A 27,401-nucleotide genomic window follows, 5' to 3' on the forward strand; every position below is an offset into this window, starting at 1 on the left:
TTTATTTTGTGGGGAGGTCACAACGGAAGTATGTTTTCTTAACACAAACCTACGTTTTTTTTTAAATGGAACCCCGTTAGTTTTGTTAGCACATCTGAACATATAAACAAATACGTAATCAGTGCCGTTTGTTGCATTGTAATATGTTAATTACATCCGGAGATATTGTAACCTAAAGTTGACGCTTGAGTACCACTCCTCCGCTGTTCGATCGTGTGTATCGGAGAGCACCGAATTACGTAGGCATCCAAAGGGAACGGTGATGGACCTCAGGTACAGAAGAGACTGGAACAGCACATTACGTACACATGCTAACACCTTTTTATTGGTCTTTTTCACTGACGCACATGTACATTACCATGAGGGGTGAGGTACACGTACACACGTGGTTTCCGTTTTCAATTACGGAGTGGAATAGTGTGTCCCGAGATGTCAGGTCAATAGATGTTCAATGTGGTGGCCATCATTTGCTGCACACAATTGCAATCTCTGGCGTAATGAATGTCGTACACGCCACAGTACATCTGGTGTAATGTCGCCGCAGGCTGCCACAATACGTTGTTTCATATCTTCTGGGGTTGTAGGCACATCACGGTACCCATTCTCCTTTAACGTACCCCACAGAAAGAAGTCCAGAGGTGCAAGATCAGGAGAATGGGCTGGCCAATTTATGCGTCCTCCACGTCTATGAAACGCCCGTCGAACATCCTGTCAAGGGTCAGCCTAGTGTTAATTGCGGAATGTGCAGGTGCACCATCATGCTGATACCACATACGTCGACGCGTTTCCAGTCGGACATTTTCGAGCAACGTTGGCAGATCATTCTGTAGAAACGCGATGTATGTTGCAGCTGTTTGGACCCCTGCAATGAAGTGAGGAGCAATGAGGTGGTTGCCAATGATTCCACACCATACATTTACAGTCCACGGTCGCTGTCGCTCTACCTGTCTGATCCAGCGAGGATTGTCCACGGACCAGTAATGCATGTTCCGTAGATTCACTGGTCCGTGGTTTGTGAATCCCGCTTCAACGGTAAACAGGTAGAACTGCAACGCATTCTCTGTTAACGCCCATTGACAGTCGATGATTAAAGTCATCACCATGTAATTGCTGATGTAGCGACACATGAAACGGGTGAAAGCGGTGACGATGCAGTATGCACATGACGCTACTTTGACTCAGTCCACCGGCTCTCGCAATGTCCCGTGTACTCATGTGTGGGTTCATGGCAACAGCAGCTAACACACCAACCGCACCCGCTTCTCCTGTGACGGGCCTGTTACGGACCCGTTTGCGAGCTACGACCATACCTGTTGCATGCAGTTGGCGGTAGATGTTTTGCAATGTGCGGCACGTTGGATGCTCTCTGTCCGGCTACCGTTCTGCATACACCCTGCAGGCTTCAGCTGCATTTCGTCGACACTCGCCATAGATGAGTATCATCTCCGCCTTTTCAGAGTTCGAATACACCATGGTCACAGTTCCTACAACACTAGACTATCACAGACGTCTGGTAACACGGTGTACTACAGATGGTCTGCGTGCGGAGACGAATGCAGAATAACAATAGCAGCAAGCGCTACATGCGGACACTGCGACAGCTAGACCAAACCACAACAGTACACTACAGCCACACTCGTAAACACGGTCGTCATCGTAAACATGTCCCTGCAGATGCTGCTCGCCGACCGTGGCCCGTGTTTGTTACAACACGCAACTGAACGTCGGAGGTTTCAAGCGTCAAGTTTAGGTTACAAATGGCTCTGAGCACTATGGGACTTAACATCTGAGATCATCAGTCCCCTATAACTTAGAACTACTTAAACCTAACTAACCTAAGGACATCACACACATCCATGCCCGAGGCAGGATTCGAACCTGCGACCGTAGCGGTCGCGCGGTTCCTGACTGAAGCGCCTAGAACCGCTCGGCCACACTCGCCGGCTTTAGGTTACAATATCTCCGGATGTAATTAACATTTTACAATGCAACAAACGGCACTGATTATGTATTTGTTTATATGTTCAGATGTGCTAACAAAACTAACGCGGTTCCATTTAAAATAACGTAGGTTTGTGTTAAAAAACATATTTCCGTGCATTTTTGTATGGTTTGTATTAAACAATTACACTAGCCCCTCTCCTCACGTTCGGTCTGTGGAATCGGTTCGTCAGTATTTGATGTGGTTTACGAAATATATCCAGCGGTAACGTTAGGTGACTCACCCTATATAAGTCTAAAAGGAGACTATGTCGAAAAATAAAAAAGGTTTAGCCCAAACACGTAAGTAGTTTTTATTTTTGCACGGACTTTTCAAACGCCCCTCGTTTAGCCAGAAAGATTCAAACAAACAGTCTTGATTCTGGCCGCGCGGGAATAGTCGAGCGGTCTCAGGCGCTGCAGTCATGGACTGTGCGGCTGGTCCCGGCGGAGGTTCGAGTCCTCCCTCGGGCATGGGTGTGTGTGTTTGTCCTTAGGATAATGTAGGTTAAGTAGTGTGTAAGCTTAGGGACTGATGACCTTAGCAGTTAAGTCCCATAAGATTTCACACACATTTGAACATTTTTTTTAGTGTTGATACTGAACTGTGTAGTGTTTCATATCGAGGCATGTATAGGTCAGCAAAATACTCGGAATGAAGCAGAAAACGGCAGTGCCAAACGAAGTACTCACCCATAAAAGAGCGAGTAGACAGCGTTTCCTGTTCTCGGACATAAAATACAGTAAATAAAATCAACATCTTTTGCAACGAACTGTTTTTCGATTTACAAAAAAAGCAAGCCAAATCGTAGACATCTTAGATTACAGACCACTGACGATGTTTAATGTCAATAAAACGAAACGTGTTTGGTGGGATAAGTACGCAATTTGTTGTAGACGCAAAGACGGATTTAAGAATCATTAAACAATTACAAGCAAATACGGACAATATGGCCACAAAATGAATAGTTTTATTACAGTCTTAATGGAGAATATGTATGTGTTCTTGTCATGCCGCTATTCTGCAATTAGGCAACATTATGGCATGGAGAACTATTACTAATTTGACACATCAATATACGCTGAGGTGACAAAAATCATGTCACACCTCCAAACACCGAGATGCGCCTACTTTTGCACGGTGTAGTGCAGCACTTCAACGTGTGGTTGGAAGTCTTACGCAGAAACATCGAGCCATGCTACTCTATAGCCGCCCATAACTGCGGAAATGCGCTCGAATTATCCAGAATGTTCTTCAATTGTGACTCTTTGACATGGCGCAGTGTCATCCATAATTATTCTATCGCTGTTTGGGAACATGAAGTCCATAAATAGCTGCAAATGATGTCCAAGTAGCCAAACATAACCATTTCCACTCAATGATCGGTTCATTTGGACCATATGACGCAGTACATTCCACCCGAATACAGCCCACACCATTATGGAGCCGCCACCATCTTTCACAGTGCCTTCTTGACAGCTTGGGTCCATGGCCTCGTGGAGTCTACACCATAGACGAACCCTACCATCATCTCTTACCAACTGAAATCGGAACTCATCTGACCAAACGTCTAGGATCCAACCAATATGTCCACGAGCCCAGGACAGACGCTGCAAGCGATGTCACGCTGCTATTATCTGTTCATCATAATAATAAACCTGATGTAAACAAACAAAACGCGATGATTGGTCAGAAGCTGTAGCACACGTACACTGGTGGTGTTACGCTCTTGGAAGTAGGTCCTAATTACGTATTAGATATCTTAGTACAAAGTTACGTTAAATGAAACTTTAAGGTATGTGGTGTGCGTTCTGTAAGACCTTCAGTACACACACCATCAGATTATTTGACTTGTCGCTGTAACGAAGTAGGCGAGTGTCAGCAATATGTCTCGTGGTCTTATCGTGGCGTGTTTATCTTCTGCCGTTAGGTCAGACGATAGAAATGCCACTTGCACGCTTAGAGTAGCAGATTGACGGTGACCAACTTTAAACAGAATTTGATTAATTTTCGCACACATTTATTAAAATAATAACAAGCATAAAATTACTTAACTTGGTTCTGGATGCTATTTACAATTGACAATCTGAAGTTCCTTTGGTATTGGTACGTTAATCTTATTCTCACATATATCTCTGATACTTGGCAATGTGTCTATACATTTATATTCATGGCTATGTACAGGAATATGGTAATCTTATTAGGCACGGACTGAAACTTGACTATAGACTGGTACAGACAAATGCAGACTGGTACAGACTGGTGCAGACAAATACAGACTGACTAATCGGAGGTCTGTACACCCGTTGTAATACCTCACGCGTTCATGTATCACTGCGCAAGTGTGATCTGCGAGGAGAAAACGTTCTACGTTAGCAGCAATCTCATTGGCTGCGTTACATATTAATACGCGGATCGGTGGAAGCAGAATTTGGTCCGTCTCTATGGCAGCGCCATCTCGTAGAGCGGAGACAGACGAGCGCTGCGCCTGCGCTGTTGTGCTTAGCGGGGCGCGCTCTAGTGCGAAAGTTGTGTACGCGCTGACTACGCGGAACTATGTACACAACATGATATTCAAATGTATTAACAGCCATCAACGTTTTTCTTAATTACGCTTGAGCTACGTAGTTTTCATTCAAAACTCATGTACAGTCACAGCTTCTGCAGCATTGCGATCTGATTGTCGCACTGTGAATGATCAGTATGCAAATAGCTGAGGCTGCAGGCTGCTTTCTGTTCCGTAAGGAAACACGCGCGTGCAACACGGTTAAAATGTGCCGAGAAATAGGCTCGTCTTAATGTTTATCGCAAATTTACAGAGATAATCGGCTTTGAAAGTTTTCCCAGAGTTGTATCTAATGCAATCAGCGAAAAACGGACTCTGAACGTGTAGCACAGTTGGTAGAGCAATGGAAGGTAAACCTAATGTCGTTATTCGTGCGTTGGTTCAAATCTCCCCGATATCATTTTTTTCTCGTTGAACGTGAAATACCTTCATCTCGTAATTATAAAACTCATCATAATTTCTTATCAATAATGCATGTCTTCTTGTTTCTAATTACATATTGGACGCGAAATTCCTGTTTCCATTTCAAATACAAATTCTTAATTATCGACGTTTTATTAAAGACTGCTCATAAAATTGTTTAAATTAAGAAAACATGACAATTTAATTTTTAAGGCAAAAATGAAAAACCATATCCTCTTTATTTGGACTATGTCCATCGTTTTATACCACAGAGGTAGACCAAGTATGGTAGAAACATGAAAAACAATCATTTTCTCAGCATCGGGCACATCTTACAATTTTTACGTTTGCTACTGAACCATTACAATATGAACCCAATAGAACTGATCTGGAGCCAAACTGCGGGAGTTCACCCGAAAAGTAACAAGACTGTTAAGCTGCCAGACGTACTGGAACTAACGCACGCAGCTTTTCCACACGTCACTGCCGAACTGTGGCGGGATATAGAACGGCTCATCATAAAAGGAGAAGAGAAAATGCTGCGGCTGGTTGGCTTCGTGGATTCTGTATTGATAGCCTGTTATTAACGTAGCAGGTGACACTTCCAAAGCTGAAATGTATTTCTCGGAGTCAGATAAGGAAGGAGCTAAGAGATTACCAGACGATTGACTGTGGCTAATACCTTTAGTGTCTTCAGTATTTAACTACACGGTGAAATCTTCACTACTCTCTTACGTTACACACAGCTTATGCAGAAAAATTACCCTTTGGTTAAGTCAGGAATTTTCATCATTCTTGTTTTTAATTACAATAGTGCGTTAGCTAAAAACGATAACGTGTTGCGGTTTTCGTCTAGTCGTCTAAGGAGCGTATTGTGGGAGATTTGCAGTGTATTATTTCATTCTGCTTAAAAATTAAATGTCATTCGAAGTTATATTGCCCCTCTGCTCGTCTCTCTTTACGTGTGAACTGCAGCTGGCCACGTGACTGCAGGCTAGCTGTACGAACTGAGCGGCCAGTGCTGTCCAAGTTAAATGCGCCAGTAAAGATGTTGCCCCTTATTATCGCTAATTCGATGTGCGCGTAACACACAGCACAAAACGTACCCTTATTATGGTAGTTGACAGTATTCGAGACAGCTTGGCTGCAGTCCCACGTGAAACGGAAATCCAATGAGGTTGCAGTAAACGCGGAAGAATACATCGTGCAATGTTTACATCAGGTTTATTCCTATGATGAACAAATTATAGAAAAGGCACTCGTATCGGTCGACTGCTGCCACAGCCCACTAACGTCCAATATCGCCGCACTGCGCTAAAGGAAACTTTCTTCATTCGTCCCGCATTGATTTCTGCGGTTATTTACGTCAGTGTTGCTTGTCTGCAAGCACTGACAACAGAGCAAATGCCGCAGCTCTCGGTCGTTAAGTCAACGCCGTCGGTCACGGCGTTGTCCGTGATGAAAGATAATGCCTCAAATCTGGTATTCTCGCTACACTCTTGACAATGTGAGTTTCGAGATACTGAATTCCCTAACGATATTCAAAATGGAATGTCCCTCATGTCTAGATCCGAATATCACACCGCGTTCAAAGTCTGTTAAACCCGCTCCATCACACCCCTGGCCTTGTGACATGGGGCATTATCTTGTTGAAAAATGCCGTTGCCATTGCGAAACATGGTCGTCTTGAAGGGGTGTACGTGGTCTGCAACGAGTATAGTACATTCCTTGGCCGTTATGGTGCCCCACACGAGCTTCACTGAACCCACGGATGTCCACATGGAGGTTTCCCAGAGCATAACGGAGGCGCTGTCAGCTTGTCTCATTCCTGCAATGCAGGTGCGAGGAGCTGCTCCCCTGGAAAACGACGGTTTCGTGCTGTCCCATCTGCATGATGAAGAAGATATCGGAATTCATCAGATCACGCAATGTGCTGCCACTGCGCCATCGTCCAGTGCCAATGGTCAACTGTTTAGTTCAGTCGCAGTTCAGTTACATCTACACCTACGCGATTACTCTGCTATTCACAATAAAGTGCCTGGCAGAGGGTTCAATGAACCACCGTCTGTGCGAGCCCTGAATTCTCTTATTGTATCTTGATGACCATTTCTCCTTATGTAGATGGGTGCCAACAGAATGTTTCCGCAATCGGAGGAGAAAACTGGTGATTCAAATTTCATGAGAAGATTCCGTCGCAACGAAATCCGTCTTTGTTTTAATGACTGCCACTCCAATTGACGTATCATACACTGCTGGCCACCGTAAATGCAACACCCTGAAGGAAGCATCCGAATCAAGTGAAATTTACACCATGGGTTTGCAGCGATGAGATATGCAACTGATTAGAATTTCAGCGCAGACGCACATCACGCGCGCCTGTGGCGCCACCTCATAGCGCCATTTAAGGCTTGGCGATTTCGACGAGTGTACGTTCGGCACGTGTGTTTACCTTGTGGTTTTTTCACAAGACGATCAGTTGTGCCTCGTAGACAACAGCGAACATCGTTTGATCAAGTATCCGAGTTCGACAGAGGAAGGATAGTGGCTTACCGAGATTGTGGATTGTCATACAGAGAAATCGCTAGTCGTGTTGGACGAAACCAAACAACTGTAATGCGGATATGTGACCGTTGGATGCAGGAGAGTACGACGGACCGACGTGGTCGATCGCATTCACCTCGGTGCACCACTGCACGTGCTGACAGGCAAATTGTGCGCATGGCAGTGACGGATCGCTCAGTGACATCCCGAACCATAGCACAGCACATTGCGTCTGTAACGCATCATCAAGTGTCTGCGCGTACCATTCGACGCCGTTTACAGCAGAGTGGTCTGTCCGCAAGACGTCCATTGCTTCGTCTACCATTGACGCAGAACCACAGACGTCTCTGTCGCCAATGGTGTGATGACAGAAGGATGTGGACGGCAGAGTGGAATGACGTTGTCTTTACTGACGAGGCACGCTTCTGTCTGCAGCACCACGATGATCGGATTCGAGTGTGGAGACACCGTGGAGAGAGGATGCTGGACAGCTGCATTATGCACCGCCACACTGGTCTTGCACCGGGTATTATGGTATGGGGCGGTATTGGATATTACTCTCGCACGCCTCTAGTACGCATTGCCGGTACTTTAAATAGCCGGCGCTACATATCCGAGGTGCTCGAGCCAGTTGTCCTTCCTTACCTTCAGGGCTCGGCCACAGGCATATTTCAACAGGATAATGCGCGACCACACGTGGCACGCATTTTCCAAAGGTTCTTCATCAATAACCAGATTGAAGTGCTTCCCTGGCCGGCTCGCTCTCCGGATCTTTCGCCGATAGAAAACATATGGTCCATGATTGCTCAACGAGTGACCCAGATTACATCCCCAGCTGCCACACCAGATGATCTTTGGCAACGTGTGGAAGCTGCTTGGACTGCTGTACCCCAGGAACACATCCAACGTCTCTTTGACTCAATGCCGAGACGTGTGGCAGCGGTGATCTCCAACAATGGCGGCTACTCTGGCTACTGGTTCTGGCAGGAACCACATGTCACAGACGTCTGTAAACGTAATCATTTGATACTTGGTCAACATGTTATCTACAAAATAAATTTTGTTGTGCTGCCTCTTGTCTTTCTTGGTGTTGCATTTACGGTGGCCAGCAGTGTATCTGTGGCACTATCTCCGCTATATCGCGATGGTACGATCTTGTGGTGTAACCTTCGGCAGATGCAAGGGCCTTCGGCTGTGGAGGTTGCGGGCTTTCCAATAACTAGGCACCCTCCGACTCAGAGTTACAATATTTAAAGTTTTGGCTGGTTTCGTTGTCTAGAGGCTGGGATACGTATTTGCCGCATTACGGGCCAAATACTGCTGAGTCTACAGTATACAGTGTGAATACACACATGAATCGAATGGTCGAAGGTTTCTATTACTCGGCAATTGCGAATTATGAAAGTAACATATACATTTATAAATGAAAGATTGCAATTAAATAAAATCTGCAGGTACTATCTTAACGACTTTAAATGATGAGTACGATAGTAGAAGTACTTTTGAGAATGTGGTATATTTCTGAAAAACACTTATTAGTGTCGATGGTCCAGTAATTAAATGAAATACACTCCTGGAAATTGAAATAAGAACACCGTGAATTCATTGTCCCAGGAAGGGGAAACTTTATTGACACATTCCTGGGGTCAGATACATCACATGATCACACTGACAGAACCACAGGCACATAGACACAGGCAACAGAGCATGCACAATGTCGGCACTAGTACAGTGTATATCCACCTTTCGCAGCAATGCAGGCTGCTATTCTCCCATGGAGACGATCGTAGAGATGCTGGATGTAGTCCTGTGGAACGGCTTGCCATGCCATTTCCACCTGGCGCCTCAGTTGGACCAGCGTTCGTGCTGGACGTGCAGACCGCGTGAGACGACGCTTCATCCAGTCCCAAACATGCTCAATGGGGGACAGATCCGGAGATCTTGCTGGCCAGGGTAGTTGACTTACACCTTCTAGAGCACGTTGGGTGGCACGGGATACATGCGGACGTGCATTGTCCTGTTGGAACAGCAAGTTCCCTTGCCGGTCTAGGAATGGTAGCACGATGGGTTCGATGACGGTTTGGATGTACCGTGCACTATTCAGTGTCCCCTCGACGATCACCAGTGGTGTACGGCCAGTGTAGGAGATCGCTCCCCTCACCATGATGCCGGGTGTTGGCCCTGTGTGCCTCGGTCGTATGCAGTCCTGATTGTGGCGCTCACCTGCACGGCGCCAAACACGCATACGACCATCATTGGCACCAAGGCAGAAGCGACTCTCATCGCTGAAGACGACACGTCTCCATTCGTCCCTCCATTCACGCCTGTCGCGACACCACTGGAGGCGGGCTGCACGATGTTGGGGCGTGAGCGGAAGACGGCCTAACGGTGTGCGGGACCGTAGCCCAGCTTCATGGAGACGGTTGCGAATGGTCCTCGCCGATACCCCAGGAGCAACAGTGTCCCTAATTTGCTGGGAAATGGCGGTGCGGTCCCCTACGGAACTGCGTAGCATCCTACGGTCTTGGCGCGCATCCGTGCGTCGCTGCGGTCCGGTCCCAGGTCGACGGGCACGTGCACCTTCCGCCGACCACTGGCGACAACATCGATGTACTGTGGAGACCTCACGCCCCACGTGTTGAGCAATTCGGCGGTACGTCCACCCGGCCTCCCGCATGCCCACTATACGCCCTCGCTCAAAGTCCGTCAACTGCACATACGGTTCACGTCCAGGCTGTCGCGGCATGCTACCAGTGTTAAAGACTGCGATGGAGCTCCGTATGCCACGGCAAACTGGCTGACACTGACGGCGGCGGTGCACAAATGCTGCGCAGCTAGCGCCATTCGACGGCCAACACCGCGGTTCCTGGTGTGTCCGCTGTGCCGTGCGTGTGATCATTGCTTGTACAGCCCTCTCGCAGTGTCCGGAGCAAGTATGGTGGGTCTGACACACCGGTGTCAATGTGTTCTTTTTTCCATTTCCAGGAGTGTATAAGTTGAATAGCAGGGAAACAATAGATTCCTACAGCACGTAATTAGTTATGAACAACAACATAGCTCGCGATACATTCACTTCTAAACGCACACTATGTCTTCACTGCAGAAGCCACGGAAATCACACAAGAGCACAAGTCGGCACCCCGAAGTATTTCTATCTCTCGCGATCACGTGCAAACTGCTTCACTCCAAGTCTTTCCCGCGACTGTCTCCGTCGCGCCGACGAGTCCAGCACTTCCGTGTCGTGTCCAGTACTCTCCAGAGCTGTCCTTGTATCCCCTCCGGACACTCGCTTCCATCCAATCTCCCCACTCACGAGTGCTGTGATTGGCTAGAGCGCTCGCCCCACGTCTTCATACCAACGCACAGTCACACAAACATAATGAAACATGAAACTTCCTGGAAGATTAAAACTGTGTGCCGGACCGAGACTCGAACTCTCCTGCGCAGGAGAGCTTCTGTAAAGTTTGGAAGGTAGGAGACGAGATACTGGCAGAAGTAAAGCTGTGAGGAGAGGGCGTCAGTCGTGCTTGGGTAGCTCATGTGGTAGAGCACTTGCCCGCGAAAGGCAAAGATCCGGAGTTCGAGTCTCGGACCGGCACACAGTTTTAATCTGCCAGGAAGTTTCATATCAGCGCACACTCCGCTGCAGAGTGAAAATCTCATTCTGGAAACATCCCCCAGGCTGTGGCTAAGCCATGTCTCCGTAATATCCTTCCTTTCAGGAGTGCTAGTTCTGCAACTTTCGCAGGAGGGCTTCTGTAAAGTTTGGAAGGTAGGAGATGAGGTAGTGGCAGAAGTAAAGCTGTGAGGACGGGGCGTGAGTCGTGCTTGGGTAGCTCAGTCGGTAGAGCACTTGCCCGCGAAAGGCGCAGGTCCCGAGTTCGAGTCTCGGTCCGGCACACAGTTATAATCTGCCAGGAAGTTTCATGTCAGCGCACACTCCGCTGCAGAGTGAAAATCTCATTCTTAAAACCGCCTTTGTTTCAGTGACTGCCACCCCAACTCGCGTATCATATCAGTGACACTCTCACCCCTATTGCGCGATAACAGGAAACGGGCTGCCCTTCTTTGCATTTTTTCGATGTCCTCCCTCAATCCTACCTGGTAAGGATCCCACACCGCGCAGCAATATTCCAGCAGAGGACGGACAAGTGTAATGTAGGCAGTCTCTTTAGTGGGTTTGTCGCATCTTCTAAGTGTCCTGCCAACGAAGCGCAGTCTTTGTTTCGCCTTCCCCAAAATATTATCTATGTGGTCTTTCCAATTCAAGTTGTTCGTAATTTAATTCCTAGGTATTTAGTCGAATTGACAGCCCTTAGACTTGTGCGATTTATCGTATATCCAAAATTTATAGGATTTCTTTTAGTACCCATGCGGATGACCTCGCACTTTTCTTTGTTTAGGCCAATTGCCCCTTTTCGCACCATACAGAAATTCTCTCTAGCTCATTTCGTAATTGGAATTAATCGTCTGATGATTCTACTAGACGGTAAATTACAGCGTCATCTGCAAACAATCTAAAGAGGCTGCTCAGATTATCACTTAGATCAGTTTTATAAACCAGGAACAGCAGAGAGGGCCTGTGACATTACCTTGCGGAACGCCAGTATCACTTCTGTTCTACTCGATGATTTACCGTCTGTCACTACGAACTGTGACCTCTCTGAGAGGAAATCACGAATCCATTCACACAACTGAGACGATACTCCATATGCACGCAATTTGAATAATAGTCTTGATATTAACAACAGAGATTACTGGCTATTAATTATATGTTGGAGGTTCAATTCCCTTTACATTTATTACTAGAAAGAATCGATCTGCTAAATGCCTGCCACATGTGGGAAGGAAAGTGGCGCCGGTGCAGCACGGAGTGAACAAGGGTGGCTAACGTTGTACCGTTGTTTATGCGCCACACTATCATGACTTTACTGTACCTATTATGAAATCATTTTTTAACGTTAGTTGGACTTGAAAGATAGTTTTCCTTATGATTGCTGTAACACTTTCTAAGCAGCTTCATTCGCTATGTTTGAGAAATAATGTGCCGAAGAGAAACATGTGATCAAGAGTTTCCTTTGGTAGTTTTTGCTGCATGTGTGTGTCGCCTGGTTTTCAATTTGATCTTTTAGACTGAAGCTGCACTTGCCAACTTGTCTTCACTAAAGCATACTTGCCTCAAGGACATCGTGGATTATATGGAGCAGCTAGATATTACTTGTCAGTTTATTAAGAAGTAAAGCATTGATTCTTTCTTCAGATATGAATTTTTTAACTCCTGTGTTACGTGCCAGTCTTCATTTGCTTAATACTGTTTTTCCTGAATTCACTGTTACTGTGAAACCTGACATTTTGACTAAAGCTATCTTGATGGCAGTTTGTATGCTGGAGTGTTTTCTTACGTGATTCGTACAAGTGAAGGGTTAAGTCCTTTTAAGTAATTTTGGATTGCTCTTAAACTAAAATTTGTTTGAGCTGTGAGACCGTGTAAGTTGGGTCTGGTATCTTGAAGTGAGTTAACGTTAAATTTAATAAAATTTTTAAATGAATGTTTTATGTAAAATTTGTGACCTCAGTTAAATCAGTCACTCCACGCTTTTAGTACCGATGGCCCAGTACTTTGTGATAATCTTTATTATCGAGAGTCGTCGTGTGAAAGGGTTTCCGACTTGACTGTGGCCGCACGACGGGAATTTTGACAGACCTTGAACGCGAAATTATAGTTGCAGCTAGACGCACCTTCGGTAACAGCACCACATCGCCTGCAGCGCCTCTCCTGGGCTCGTGACCATCTCGGTTGGATCCTAGACGACTGGAAAACTGTGATCTACTCAGATGATTCCGGAATTTAGTTGGTAAGAGCTGATGGTAGGGTTGGAGTGTGACACAGACCCTACGAAGCCACGGACCCCAGTTAACAAGGCACTGTGCAAGCTGATGGTGCCTCCATGATCGTGTGGGATGTGTTTACATGGAATGGTGGAACGGACTGGATCCTCTGGTCCAACTGAACCGACTGTGGACTGACAATGGTTATGTTCGGCTACTGGGAGACCATTTGCAGCTGTTCATGGACTTCATGTTCCAAAACAACGATGTAATTTTTATTGATGACAATGCTCCAGGTCACTGGGCCACAACTGTTTGGGACTGGTTTGAATAACATTCTGGACAATTCGAGTGAATGATTTGGCCACGTAGATCGCCCGACATGAATCCCATCGAACATTTGTGGGACATCATCGACAAATGTACAAAATTATCCACTGGCAACAATTTTGCCATTACGGACATCTATAGAGCCAGCATGGCTCAGTATTTCTGCAGGGAACTTGCAAAGACTTCCTGAGGCCGTGCCACGTCGAGCTGATGCTCAACGCTGGTCAAAACGACCTCTAGCCGGCCGCGGTGGTCTAGCGGTTCTGGCGCTGCAGTCCGGAACCGCGGGACTGCTACGGTCGCAGGTTCGAATCCTGCCTCGGGCATGGGTGTGTGTGATGTCCTTAGGTTAGTTAGGTTTAAGTAGTTCTAAGTTCTAGGGGACTTATGACCTAAGATGTTGAGTCCCATAGTGCTCAGAGCCATTTGAACCATTTGAACCAAAACGACCTCCGACATGATATTAGGAGGCATACCGCGACTTTTATCACGTCAGTGTCAATTTGAGTTTTGAATTTCACTTACCACAAATACACTAATGGCCATTAAAATTGCTACACCACGAAGATGACGTGCTATAGACACGAAATTTAACCGACAGGAAGAAGATGCTGTGATATGCAAATGGTTAGCTTTTCAGAGCATTCACACGAGGTCGGCGCCGGTGGCGACACCTACAACGTGCGGACATGAGGAAAGTGGCCAACCGATTTCTCATACACAAACAGCAGTTGACCGGCGTAGCTGGTGAAACGTTGTTGTGCTGCCTCGTGTAAGGAGGAGAAATGCGTACCATCACGTTTCCGACTTTGATAAAGGTCGGATTGTAGCCTATCGCGACTGCGGTTTATCTTATCGCGACATTGCTGCTCGCGTTGGTTCAGGAGGGTAATACGGAACGCTGTGCTCGGTCCTAACGGTCTCGTCTCACTAGCAGTCGAGATGACAGGCATCTTATCCGCATGGCTGTAACGGATCGTGCATCCACGTGTCGATCCCTGAGTCAACATATGGGGACGTTTGCAAGACAACAACCATCTGCACGAACAGTTCGACGACGTTTGCAGCAGCATGGACTATCAGCTCGGAGACCGTGGCTGCGGTTACCCTTGACGCTGCATCACAGACAGTAGCGCCTGCGCGTCAGATCTAATATAATATATTTGTCCAATGAATACCTGTTTATCATCTGCATATTTTCTTGGTGTAGCAATTTTAATGGCCAGTAGTGTATAAAGAATTACAAAAATCAGATAGTCCTGTGGTCCCCTTGTATGCCAGCCGCTGCGTGGAAGCTACGCTAGGATATACGGCTTGTGCATCGCTCGATCTGCGCAAAAATGCTGTCCTTTTTTTCTAAACGCTCTGCCATCTGATGCTCTTCTGTCATGTTTATTTCCGGCCAAGCCCTACATACAGCGTAAATTTCGACGAAATCCTAGATGACGAGTAGGTGCAGTCTCCTTGTGAGTGTGATTAACAGCAAAATTCCACGTGCCGTTCCTCGGGAGATCGAATTGCAAAAAAGTATGAATCGGTAATTTTAGAAACAGTATAACTCCATAATTGCATATTTTTCAGGAAAAATAAAAAAAATATTTTTTAAAAAACAGTTGCTTCGTCCTTTTCAAAAGTACAGTTAGGTGAGTACATCTACGTTTACTTCTACATGGATATACTCTGTGAGGCGTGCGTGGCGCCTTATATCGCTCCTGTCTAGAGGCTGTATATCGGGAGAATGACTCGTGCGTGCACAGTGACAGATGGTCTGAAGCGGGTTCAGTCGAGTACGTAGTTCTAATTTTCATCCACCAGAGTAAAGCAGCGGACAGAGACATTCAAGAAACAGGTCAAGAGAATGTTTTTGTGAATTGTTCTGTTTATTTCTGGAAGTATTTTTTTCTTTATTTACGTTTGTACAGCTTTGTATATGCTTTTACTAGTGTGAGTCATGCGTGAATGTGGTCTAAAGCAAATATGTAGATCATTGTTCTTCTAATGAACTCTGTAGTGTGAGAAACTTTTAAGACAGTGTGAATGCAGACGACGGTGAATTTTGTGTCATAATATGTTAAGTAAGTTATTTTAAAAGGGAAGCTAATTCGAGTGCAAACGAAAATAGTTAATAGCGTAAAGTATAAACAAAATATCAGAATGTTAAATATTTATTCCGGGAAAAAGTACAGTTCGAAAGTGTGTTATTTGTTGCTTGGTTAGTCATGTAATGCGCGGACTAACGCGGAAGAATAATGTTTTTCTATCGGCCTTAAAGAAAACTGACCGATCAGGGCATCTTTACTGTTGGAGATAGAGAGTCCTTACAGTCATCTAAAGGGGTCGGAGCCCAGCCTTTCAATGGTACGGTCGTGTGTAGTATGAGCCCCGAAGGAAGTTATGATTTGCCGGTTTTACTTGTGCTACCTGTTTCAAAAATGTTTTAAAGTGAAGGAATATTTATTCCTGTGTATTTTTTTAGAAAGTACAGATTTTTTAAGTAATTTTGTGTATGAGAAAAGACAGTAAATCCGCGTGGCATGTTGAGCAGATCGGTGACAAAATACTTGAGTGCTTTAGACACAGCTAAACTTAATACCATGGGGAGCATTTTCATTTAAGAACAATCAGTGCTTAGTAGCTGTTCAGATTTCGGGTAACACATTACCATAAACTTGCTAACGTGAATGGAAGGGTTTGTGCATGACTGTGTTAAAATTAGCACTGGCTTAGCAGTTGAGCCGTGGTGAAAATTACTGTTTTGAAGAGCGCGCAGCAGCGCGTAGTGTGAAGCAGTCGCCCTCCGTTTCTGGCGGTGGCGCCGCTGTGGCAATCGCGGCTTTGGTGTCTCCCTCTGGTGGGAAAGGGGAAAGGTTGCCTGCTCACGTGCATTTAAGGGGTGCTATGAGCTCGCCAGTCGGTCAGTCTGGGTCAGTTTCTCGTCCCCAGCTTGCTAGTCTGTCTCTCGTCTGCATTTGTGAGGCAGTTTGTCTGTCATCCGGAGTGCTAGTATGTCTTTCTTTCGGATCAATCTTTAAGTCCGGATAAATGAGAGTCTTTCCAGCCCGCCAATAAGAGAACTCAGTGAGTGGTCGCACGGTCGGGGCTTAGTTCCTGCATCGGAGTCTGCACGTTAGGCCGCCAGTCTGCTCGAGTTTGCTCGGGCAATGGTCACTGGCGGTTGGATCGATCGGTTGGTCGGTCGCGCACTGGGTCGCAAGATAGCTTGTCGGTCTTGAGCGTCGGCGCATGTGAGGTCGCCACGTGAGTCCAGTGGGCCGCGGCGTATAGCGACGGATAGTGACTTCGCGGTCGATACGAGAGCAATAGGAGTCAACCCACGACATCCGTCTGGCCGGTGCGAGCTGCGACGCCGTGGTGTAACTGGTTCTCCGAGCGCATCTGGGCCCCTTCAGTTACCATCTTGTGGAGCTTGGCTCGGTCCTTTACTGGTGCAGGGATGTCGTTTTGCCAGTGGGCGTGTTTCCTCTGCACGGTTGGGCCCGAGCCAGTATTTCCGCCGTCGTGTGTCTGGAAGTGCGTGGGAGACGCACCAGCAGGGCAGTCGCGACGGAGCAGCAGTCGCGGACGGAGCAGCGGGCAGTGGGTCGGTTGGTGCGGACCAGGGAAGAAGGGAGATGGGCGCGCCTTCCTGCGTCCGTTGAAGCGCCTGGCAGCGGATTGTTCGGGAGAGCGATTTGGGGGTCCTGCGCTAGGTCTTCTCGAGAAATCGCAGTTTATCAGAAGTTAAGTGATTGGTGATATGTTCTGTGATTTACTCTTGTTAATTCTACTTGTTTGTTGGTCAGTCTCTCGTCCCCAGCTTGCTCGTCTGTCCCTCGTCCGCATTTGTTGGGCAGTTAGTGTCTGTCTGTCATTCGGAGATGCCTCTGTCATGTTTGTCGAATTTGCTGTGCTAACGAATTTATTGCTTGGAGTGTAACGGCCCAATACCTGAAATATGTTTTGATCTTGCCCTATGATCCTGAGAGGCGGTATCTGTGTACTGTAGAGCATGTTAACTTGTTTGGCCAACCTTGTATAATTTTATATAAGATTGCATTTGATGGGATTTTATTTAAATGGTCGTTTTAGTATATAAAGTTGCCACCCTTCCACTGTAAAACTTTTCTTACAAGGGAACCTCCCCATCGCACCCCCCTCAGATTTAGTTATAAGTTGGTAGAGTGGATAGGCCTTGAAAAACTGAACACAGATCAATCGAGGAAACAGGAAGAAGTTGTGTGGAACTATGAAAAAAATTAGCAAAATATACAAACTGAGTAGTCCACGTGCAACATGTGCAACTTCAAGGGTGATGTGCAGTCAGGAGCGCCGTGGTCCTGTGGTTAGCGTGAGCAGCTGTGGAGTGAGAAGTCCTTGGTTCAAGTCTTCCCTCGACTGAAAATTGTAATTTTTTTGTTTTCAGACAATTATTATCTGTCCGTCCGATGCGATCACTTTTTTGGGAGTGATAACCACATCCACAAGAAAACCTAAGTCGGGCAAGGTAGAAGAATCTTTTTACCCATTCGCCAAGTGTACAAGTTAGGTGAGTCGACAACATATTCCGGTCATGTGACGCACATGCCGTCACCAGTGTCGTATAGAATATATCAGACGTGTTTTCCTGTGGAGGAATCGGTTGCGATCAAATGTTTTCAGTTCCCATTGGAGAGGCACGTCCTTTCGTCTACTAATCGCACGGTTTTGCGGTGCGGTCGCAAAACACAGACACTAAACTTATTACAGTGAACAGAGACGTCAATAAACGAACGGGCAGATCCTAACTTTGCGAAAATAAATAAAGTAAATTTTTCACTCGGGGGAGGACTTGAACCATGGATCTCTCATTCCGCAGCTGCTCACGTTAACCCGTGGACCACGGCGCTCCTGACTGCACATTACCCTTGAAGTTGCATATGTTGCACGTGGGCTACTCAGTTTGTATATTTTGCTTAGTTTTTTCATAGTTCCACACAACTTCTTCCTGTTTTCTCGATTGATCTGTGTTCAGATTTTCAAGGCCTATCCACTGTTCCAACTTATAGCTAAACCTGAGGGGGGTGCGATGGGGAGGTTCCCTTGTTAGAAGTTAAAATCAAGTTGCACCTTCGGTGGGAAAGTTAATTTTTTAATTTTAGTGTTTTGTACCATTTCCATCCCTCCTATGGGGGCTTAGTTTGTGTGCTTGTGTGAATTGTTAAAACTTTTAGTTTAAAGTAATCTGGTGTGTTGCAGATTTGCACCAGTGTAGTCTTTCAGAGGTTGTTGTGAGTGGTCGTAACTACGGCCGTGTCAAAAGGGAGTGGCAAGGTTCTCAGCCCGAAAGCTTATACAGTCAAAAATTTGTCTCTTTCTGTCTCTGAACAAATTGTAACTTGATATTTAGAGGGTGCTTTCTTATTATAATTTTAAATCTGTTTCTTTCTTAAAAAAAGCTTTAGGCACCATTAAAGTGAATAAATTACCATTTGTTAAAAAGGAATTTGATTATGATTTCATCAGATACTCCCTGGCAATTACTTCCACGCTTACATAGTGTGATTAAATGTGTTAATGTTCTTGAGGAATCGCTAGTAAATAAAATAAATTCTTAGCAATATTCTTTGAAGATAAGTCACGGTTCAGCAGTGAAATTGCACATTATAAAGGTTCAAAATACACCGAGGTTTTGCTAGCATTTCCACCTTTCATTCAAAATTAAAACCATTTCACGATTTTTAGAGCAGTTACGTTGCGTGCAGCCTGGTGCGAGTCGCAGTACGGTAGGTACTGCTCGGCTTTCCTACGGGCAGTCTGCTGCGACGAGTTGACAGGTAGGTGGCGGTAAAAAGGACGAAAGGAAACCTCGCCGCCGCACTCTGCAGATCACTCTTAAGTGCCTGGCAGAGGGTTAATCGAACCACCTTCACTGTAATTCTCTATTGTTCCACTTTCCAACAGCCCGCGGAAAAACGAACACCTATGTCTTTCAGTGCGAGCTCTGATTTCCCTTATTTTATTTTGATGGTCGTTTCTCCCTATGTAGGTCGGCATTAATAAAATATTTTCGCATTTGGAGGAGAAACTTGGTGATTGAAGTTCAGTGAGAAGGTTCCGCCGCAACGGAGAAAAGCCTTTGTTGTGATGTCCATTCCAAATCCCGTATCATGTCCGTGACACTCTCTCCCCTGTTTCTCGATAACAAAAAACGCGCTGCCCTTCTTTGAACTTTCTCGATGTGCTCTGTTAATACTACATGGTAAGGATCCCAGACCGCGCAGCAGTGTTCCAAAAGAGGACGGACAAGCGTAGTGTAGGCAGTCTCTTTAGTAGATCTGTTGCTTTCCTAAGTGTTCTGCCAATAAAATACGCCCGTTGGTTTGCCTTCCCCACAACATTTTCTACGTGTTCTTTCCAATTTAAGTTATTTGCAATTTTAATTCCTAGGTATTTAGTTGAATTTACTGCCTTTGGATTAGACTGCTTTATCGTCTAACCAAAGTTTAACTGATTGCTTCTAGCACTCACGTGGATGACCTAACATTTTTCATTATTTAGCCGGCCTTGGTGGCCGAGCGGTTCTAGGCGTTCAGTCCGGAGCCGCGCGACTGCTACGGTCGCAGGTTCGAATCCTGACTCAGGCATGGATGTGTGTGATGTCATTAGGTTAGTTAGGTTTAAGTAGTTCTAAGTTCTAGGGGATTGATGACCACAGATGTTAAGTCCCATAGTACTCAGAGCCATTTGAACTATTTTTTTCATTATTTAGGGTCAACTGCCAATTTTCACACCATTCAGATATCTTTTCTAAATCTTTTTCAATGTGTCTTGCTCTTCTGATGACTTCACTAGACGATATTCGACAGCACAAATAGCAGCCAACCTAAGACGGCTCCTTAGATTGTCTCCTAAATCTTTTATATAGATAAGGAACAGCAGAGGACCTATAACACTACCTTGGAGAACGCCAGAAACCACTTCCGCTTTACTCCATGACTTTCCGTCAATTACTACGAACTGTTGCCTCTCTGACAGGAAATCACGAATCCAGTCGCATTACTGAGACGATATTCCATAAGCATGCAATTTCATTAGCCGTTTGTGTGGTACAGTGTCAAAAGCCTTCTGGAAATCTAGAAATACGGAATCAATTTCTTATCTACAGCACTGAACACTTAGTGTGAGTAAAGAGCTAGTTATGTGTACGTTGTTTCTAGTCCAAACACAAAAAAAAATAGAAACTGGCAAATGGAAATTACGTAGTTTCCCTACAGAACGCTGCGTCTACCCTTTAAGGCGGCCTGGACACAACTCATTTTGCATAAAATTGGAGTTGTTTCTAAAATGACCGATTCGTATGAAGATTTTCTTCGTGTCACATGAAACGTACGATGTGTATTCTTAGTCTTGTCTGGACCAACCATCATATAAACAAAAGCAAAACCATATTACCTTTAGAAACGTCTTAAGAAAGGCACATGAAGATTCTTAGAAACGAAACCAAGCATGTTGCTAGTCAAGTCTACAGTCAAATATTCGTACAAAACCAATATGAGAATTAGACATGCAGAGAGCTATATGCATAAAGAGAGATAAACAGATAGAGAAAATTAGACCGACTACAACTTTAGGCCGCCTATTAATAATACACTGCTGGCCACCGTAAATGCAACACCCTGAAGGAAGCATCCGAATCAAGTGAAATTTACACCATGAGTTTGCAGCGATGAGATATGCAACTGATTAGAATTTCAGCGCAGACGCACATCACGCGCGCCTGTGGCGCCACCTCATAGCGCCATTTAAGGCTTGGCGATTTCGACGAGTGTACGTTCGGCACGTGTGTTTACCTTGTGGTTGTTTCACAAGACGATGTTATGCCTCGTAGACAACAGCGAACATCTTTTGATCAAGTATCCGAGTTCGACAGAGGAAGGATAGTGGCTTACCGAGATTGTGGATTATCATACAGAGAAATCGCTAGTCGTGTTGGACGAAACCAAACAACTATAATGCGGATATGTGACCGTTGGATGCAGGAGGGTACGACGGACCGACGTGGTCGATCGCATTCACCTCAGTGCACCACTGCACGTGCTGATAGGCAAATTGTGCGCATGGCAGTGACGGATCGTTCAGTGACATCCCGAACCATAGCACAGCACATTGCGTCTGTAACGCATCATCCAGTGTCTGCGCGTACCATTCGACGCCCTTGACAGCAGAGTGGTCTGTCCGCAAGACGTCCATTGCTTCGTCTACCATTGACGCAGAACCACAGACGTCTCCGTCGCCAATGGTGTGATGACAGACGGATGTGGACGGCAGAATGGAATGACGTTGTCTTCACTGACGAGGCACGCTTCTGTCTGCAGCACCACGATGGTCGGATTCGAGTGTGCAGGCACCGTGGAGAGAGGATGCTGGACAGCTGCATTATGCACCGCCACACTGGTCTTGCACCGGGTATTATGCTATAGGGCGGTATTGGATATTACTCTCGCACGCCTCTAGTACGCATTGCTGGTACTTTAAATAGCCGGCGCTATATATCCGAGGTGCTGGAGCCAGTTGTCCTTCCTTACCTTCAGGGCTCGGCCACAGGCATATTTCAACAGGATAATGCGCGACCACACGTGGCACGCATTGTCCAAAGGTTCTTCGTCAATAACCAGATTGAATTGCTTCCCTGGCCGGCTCGCTCTCTGGATCTTTCGCCGATAGAAAACATGTGGTCCATGGTTGCTCAACGAGTGACCCAGATTACATCCCCAGCTGCCACACCAGATGATCTTTGGCAACGTGTGGAAGCTGCTTGGGCTGCTGTACCCCAGGAACACATCCAACGTCTCTTTGACTCAATGCCGAGACGTGTGGCAGCGGTGATCTCCAACAATGGCGGCTACTGATTCTGGCAGGAACCACATGTCACAGACGTCTGTAAACGTAATCATTTGATACTTGGTCAACATGTTATCTACAAAATAAATTTTGTTGTGCTGCCTCTTGTCTTTCTTGGTGTTGCATTTACGGTGGCCAGCAGTGTAGTTTCTGTTACCACGTGCCATAAAAACTGACTGAAGTGAAACTGTCTACAGTTTGCAGAAATAAAAGTTTAGGGCTCAACGAAGAGGATTGGTTTAAAGTCTAGTTTAAGAAAAGGCGACGGCGCAGTGATACGCACAATTGACACCCCTGTAGCATTCCTTGTGAGTACACGCCCACCTCCCTGCAGTGGTGCAGAAGCATCTGTTGCACTCCATTGTTGTCACTCTTCCAGGTACACACACTGTAAAAGAAAAACGCCATAAGAATAGTTTGATATGTATTCAAAACAACTGGCTTCGGCTGTGCTTGTGATGCAAAACTGAGATTTAGTCTACATTTGGCAAATTTCACCTGCTGTTAGACATTCATACCAACAAAAAATGTGGAAAAGAGGTCCTTTGCTTTCCTTTCAGTCTCTATACTCCAGCCCTTGCTTTCGACCGCTACAGTTGCAGGTTCGACTCCTGCCTCAGGCATGGATGTGTGTGATCTCCTTAGGTTAGTTAGGTTTAAATAGTTCTAAGTTCTAGCGGACTGATGACCTCAGAAATTAAGTCCCATAGTCCTCAGAGCCATTTGAACCTTGGTTTCGGTTGAAATACAGCATTGCAAAATTCTTCAGTCAGATTAATAATAAGATAATTTCAAGAGAAAAACTCTTTTTTTGGACTTACATCGCAATATTTTATTTTTAATTGGACGACCTATGTTTCTGGTTGTTGTTTCAAAGATATTGGTCACGTCTTTTGGAGAAGAGGAGACTGTGGATAGCTTTTACAATATTTTTTCAATAATTTTAAAGCAATTTTCATATGAAATGAAATACCTTATAACGAAGCATCATTATAATAGATTCACTGCATACTTTTCTCTTGTGCTCAGCTGTCAGGAATATCACTGACTTGACAGATTACTGGTAATCTGACATTACTTTTTTCGCTACTTCACTATATTTTTCTTTTGAAGTTGTGCCTCTGTCATTTTATTCTAATTTCTCACGTCGCCTTCAAATGGAAAATAAGTCATAAGCAACTGCACATGACACTGGACAGTTTGCTACACCATAACAATTGCTCCCAATGAAAGTGTAACTAGTTGGCCTGTACATCGCCATTACATAAAAGGTTTAAAGCTAATTCACTGCCATTGAACTTTGAATAGTTCCGCTATATGCAGAGCGTCTAAGAGATTTCCTTCCATTATGTGTATAACATATGACTACTTGCAGATAGAAAAGGTTGACAGTGTTATATTTCTGGGATTGCAACTTGATAAAAAATTCAGTTGTAAATGACATATCACAGAATTACTGAAGCACCTAAACACTTCTGTTAGATATAGAAGATATAAATATAAAAAAACTTTCATACTGCGCCTATTTTCATTCTATTATGTCATATGGGATCATATTTTGGGGTAACTTGTCAGATAGAGCTTAAGCGTGTAATAAGACTATTAGAGTTGTAAATTCAACAACACCATGTAGAAACATGTTCAAGGAACTGGGTATTCTAACCACTGCTTCTCAGTATATTTACTGCTTAATGAAATTAGTTGCAAATGAAATATCTGCCGGCCGCGGTGGTCTCGCGATTCTAGGCGCGCAGTCCGGAACCGCGCGACTGCTACGGTCGCAGGTTCGAATCCTGACTCGGGCATGGATGTGTGTGATGTCCTTAGGTTAGTTAGGTTTAAGTAGTTCTAAGTTCTAGGGGACTGGTGACCACAGCTGTTAAGTCCCATAGTGCTCAGAACCATTTGAATCATTTTTTGAAACATCTATTTACAACCAATACATCAATGCATAGTATCAATACTAAGAATAAGAACACTCTACATAAAGACCTTGTAAGTAGGCTGTTTAGGTTTTCTTATTGGTAACGCCACGTAGCGCTCTGTTTGAAAATCACTGGCTGTGCTGTGTGCAGCCTGTGGCTAGTTTGCATTGTTGTCTGCCATTGTAGTGTTGGGCAGCTGGATGTTAACAGCGCGTAGAGTTGCACAGTTGGAGGTGAGCCGCCAGCAGTGGTGGATGAGGGGAAGTGAGATGGCGGATTTTTGAGAGCGGATGATCTGGACGTGTGTCCATCAGAAACAGTACATTTGTAAGAATGGATGTCATGAACTGCTATATATATTATGACTTTTGAACACTATTAAGGTAAATACATTGTTTGTTCTCTATCAAAATCTTTCATTTGCTAACTATGCCTATCAGTAGTTAGTGCCTTCAGTAGCTAGAATCTTTTATTTAGCTGGCAGTAGTGGCGCTCGCTGTATTGCAGTAGTTCGAGTAACGAAGATTTTTGCTAGGTAAGTGATTCGTGAAAGGTACAGGTTAATGTTAGTCAGGGCCATTCTTTTGTAGGGATTACTGAAAGTCAGATTGCGTTGCGCTAAAAAATACTGTGTGTCAGTTTAAGCACAGTCTTGTACAACTTTTCTAAGGGGACGTTTCATATGTCGACCCTTAGCCGAGGATACCTCACTGGAATCTTCTGATTTTTTCCTTGTAGTTTCTGTAATTAGTGTAGCTATTGTTTATTGCTAGCGCGTAATTATAGAGAGAATTTCCTTTGTAGTTGTAGTTTTTCATTGTGGTACAGTAAAACAGTTGTGGCATGCATGTAGATTTGCACCAAGTATTTCGCAGCTGCGCTTGCAATTAACTAGATATTATTTTCAGTGCTATGTTAATGTGTTTCCTTATTTGGCTCTTCAAATTGTGCTTTTCTGTGTTGTCGTGTGAAATATTGTGACAATAATGGCGTGTGAAAAACGTAACACTAGGCTCCAAAGTAAACTAAGAAATAATAGTGACGACGAGCGTAGCTTATCAGCGCCGTCGAGTAATGAATTAACTAATGTTCAAAGTAGTAATTTGGTAATTGTGCATAGGGAAATGGAGCGGGCGGCAAACAATGGTGTAGGCAGTGAAACAATTAGTGAACAGGGAAACATTATCGATCGATCGGTCGGCAACAGCTCGCCTCAGGAATCCGAAATGACAGGACACAATCTTGTAAATACTGTAGATTCAGGTTTTGCCTCCTCACCGTTTTCTCAAATAAGTCAAGACACATTTTCTGCTTGTCAAAGTGTGAATGTTGCCGGTGCAAATGCACTGCCGAAAAGCATAGAGGAACAGATTCCAGACACTAATACATTATTATTGCAATTAATGCAACAAATGGAACAAAATCAGAGACAAACACAGCAAAAGCTTCAAAAGTTAGACACAATGGAACAAAAGCTTCAAAAGTTAGACTCAGTAGAACATACGCTTGAACAAACACATGAAGATTTAACTACTGAGTTACATAAAATCGAATCGAAATGTCAAAAAGTCTGTAATAATGTAAAAACACAAATTTGTGAGCATTTCCAACCTATTTTTTCGCGGCATGAAAATACATTACAGAATCACGTATTAGCCATAAAAGAACTGCAAACTATTGTTCATGAAAATCATGAGACCTTGCAAGCTAAAATTGACTCAGTTGCATCTACCAATTTGGTTACGCAACTTGCAAAAACTCAGGAAAACTTAAAGGACGCAGTAGATACGATTTCAACACAAATGAACACTGAAATTTGGTTCAGAAAAACACACTGAGGAAATAAGTACATTATCGGAGAAAGTAGCCGAACTTTCGGATCAGTTCACTAACTTATCTGCAAAGGTAGATGATGATCTGAATGACACAAGACCTGCAGCCATCACTGACACAGAAGAGTATGAACAAATTAAGAAATTCAAACAAAATCAAAATCAAATTAATATGCAACACAAAAGAGAAATCCGGGAAGTACAAGATAAGTTGGCACAAGTAATACAAAAATTACATATTTCAGAGGACACTAGCGCTCCAACACGGGAAGAGGGACTTAGAAATACGGAAAAGTCACAAAATAATAACAAAGGGCATTTCGGAAATTATGAAAGAAATTGGCAAGGTGCGCCGAATTTTGAGATGGAACCGCCGACACGTCTTAACAATGACCGATATGCAACTCGCCGACAAAATGATTTTGACTACAAGCTGTTCATTACTACACGTAAATTCAAAACATTTAAGAATTCTGGCAACAACGTTCATCCAAAAGCGTGGCTCCATCAATTCTCTCATTGTTTTCCTCCCAACTGGTCATTAGAGCACAGATTAGAAATTATATGTGGCTACTTAGAGAATGAACCAGCTTTAAGAATGCGATCGGTCATTCACGATTGACACAGTGAACGAGAATTTTACCATGCCTTCCTTTCAGCATATTGGTCTCAAGCCACACAAGACCGAGTAAAACATAGCATCATAATGATGAAACATTTCGAACAATCTAAATTTTCCAGTCCTGTGAAGTATTTTGAAGACATGTTGCACAAGAATCAGTACCTATCAAACCCATACAGCCCCTCACAACTCATCCGCATTTGCTTAATCAAATTACCAGAACATTTACGACATATTATTTTGGCAGGACGTTGCAAAGGCGACATTGAAGCTTTTCAGGGACTCTTACAAGAATTGGAAATTGACACTGACAATTGCGGAACGCGAAAACAGGAACACAACAATTACAGGTCACATCCGTCGCAATTCCGCGATGAAAGAAATAATAACTGGACACAACAAGGCTTTTCTTACAACGCAAATCGTGAACAAAACAGACACCACCCATATGACAACCACTGGCAGAGTAATAGTTACAGAGAAAGATCGCATT

The sequence above is a fragment of the Schistocerca nitens genome, chromosome 10, assembly GCF_023898315.1.
Source record: "Schistocerca nitens isolate TAMUIC-IGC-003100 chromosome 10, iqSchNite1.1, whole genome shotgun sequence".
Lineage (NCBI taxonomy): Eukaryota > Metazoa > Arthropoda > Insecta > Orthoptera > Acrididae > Schistocerca > Schistocerca nitens.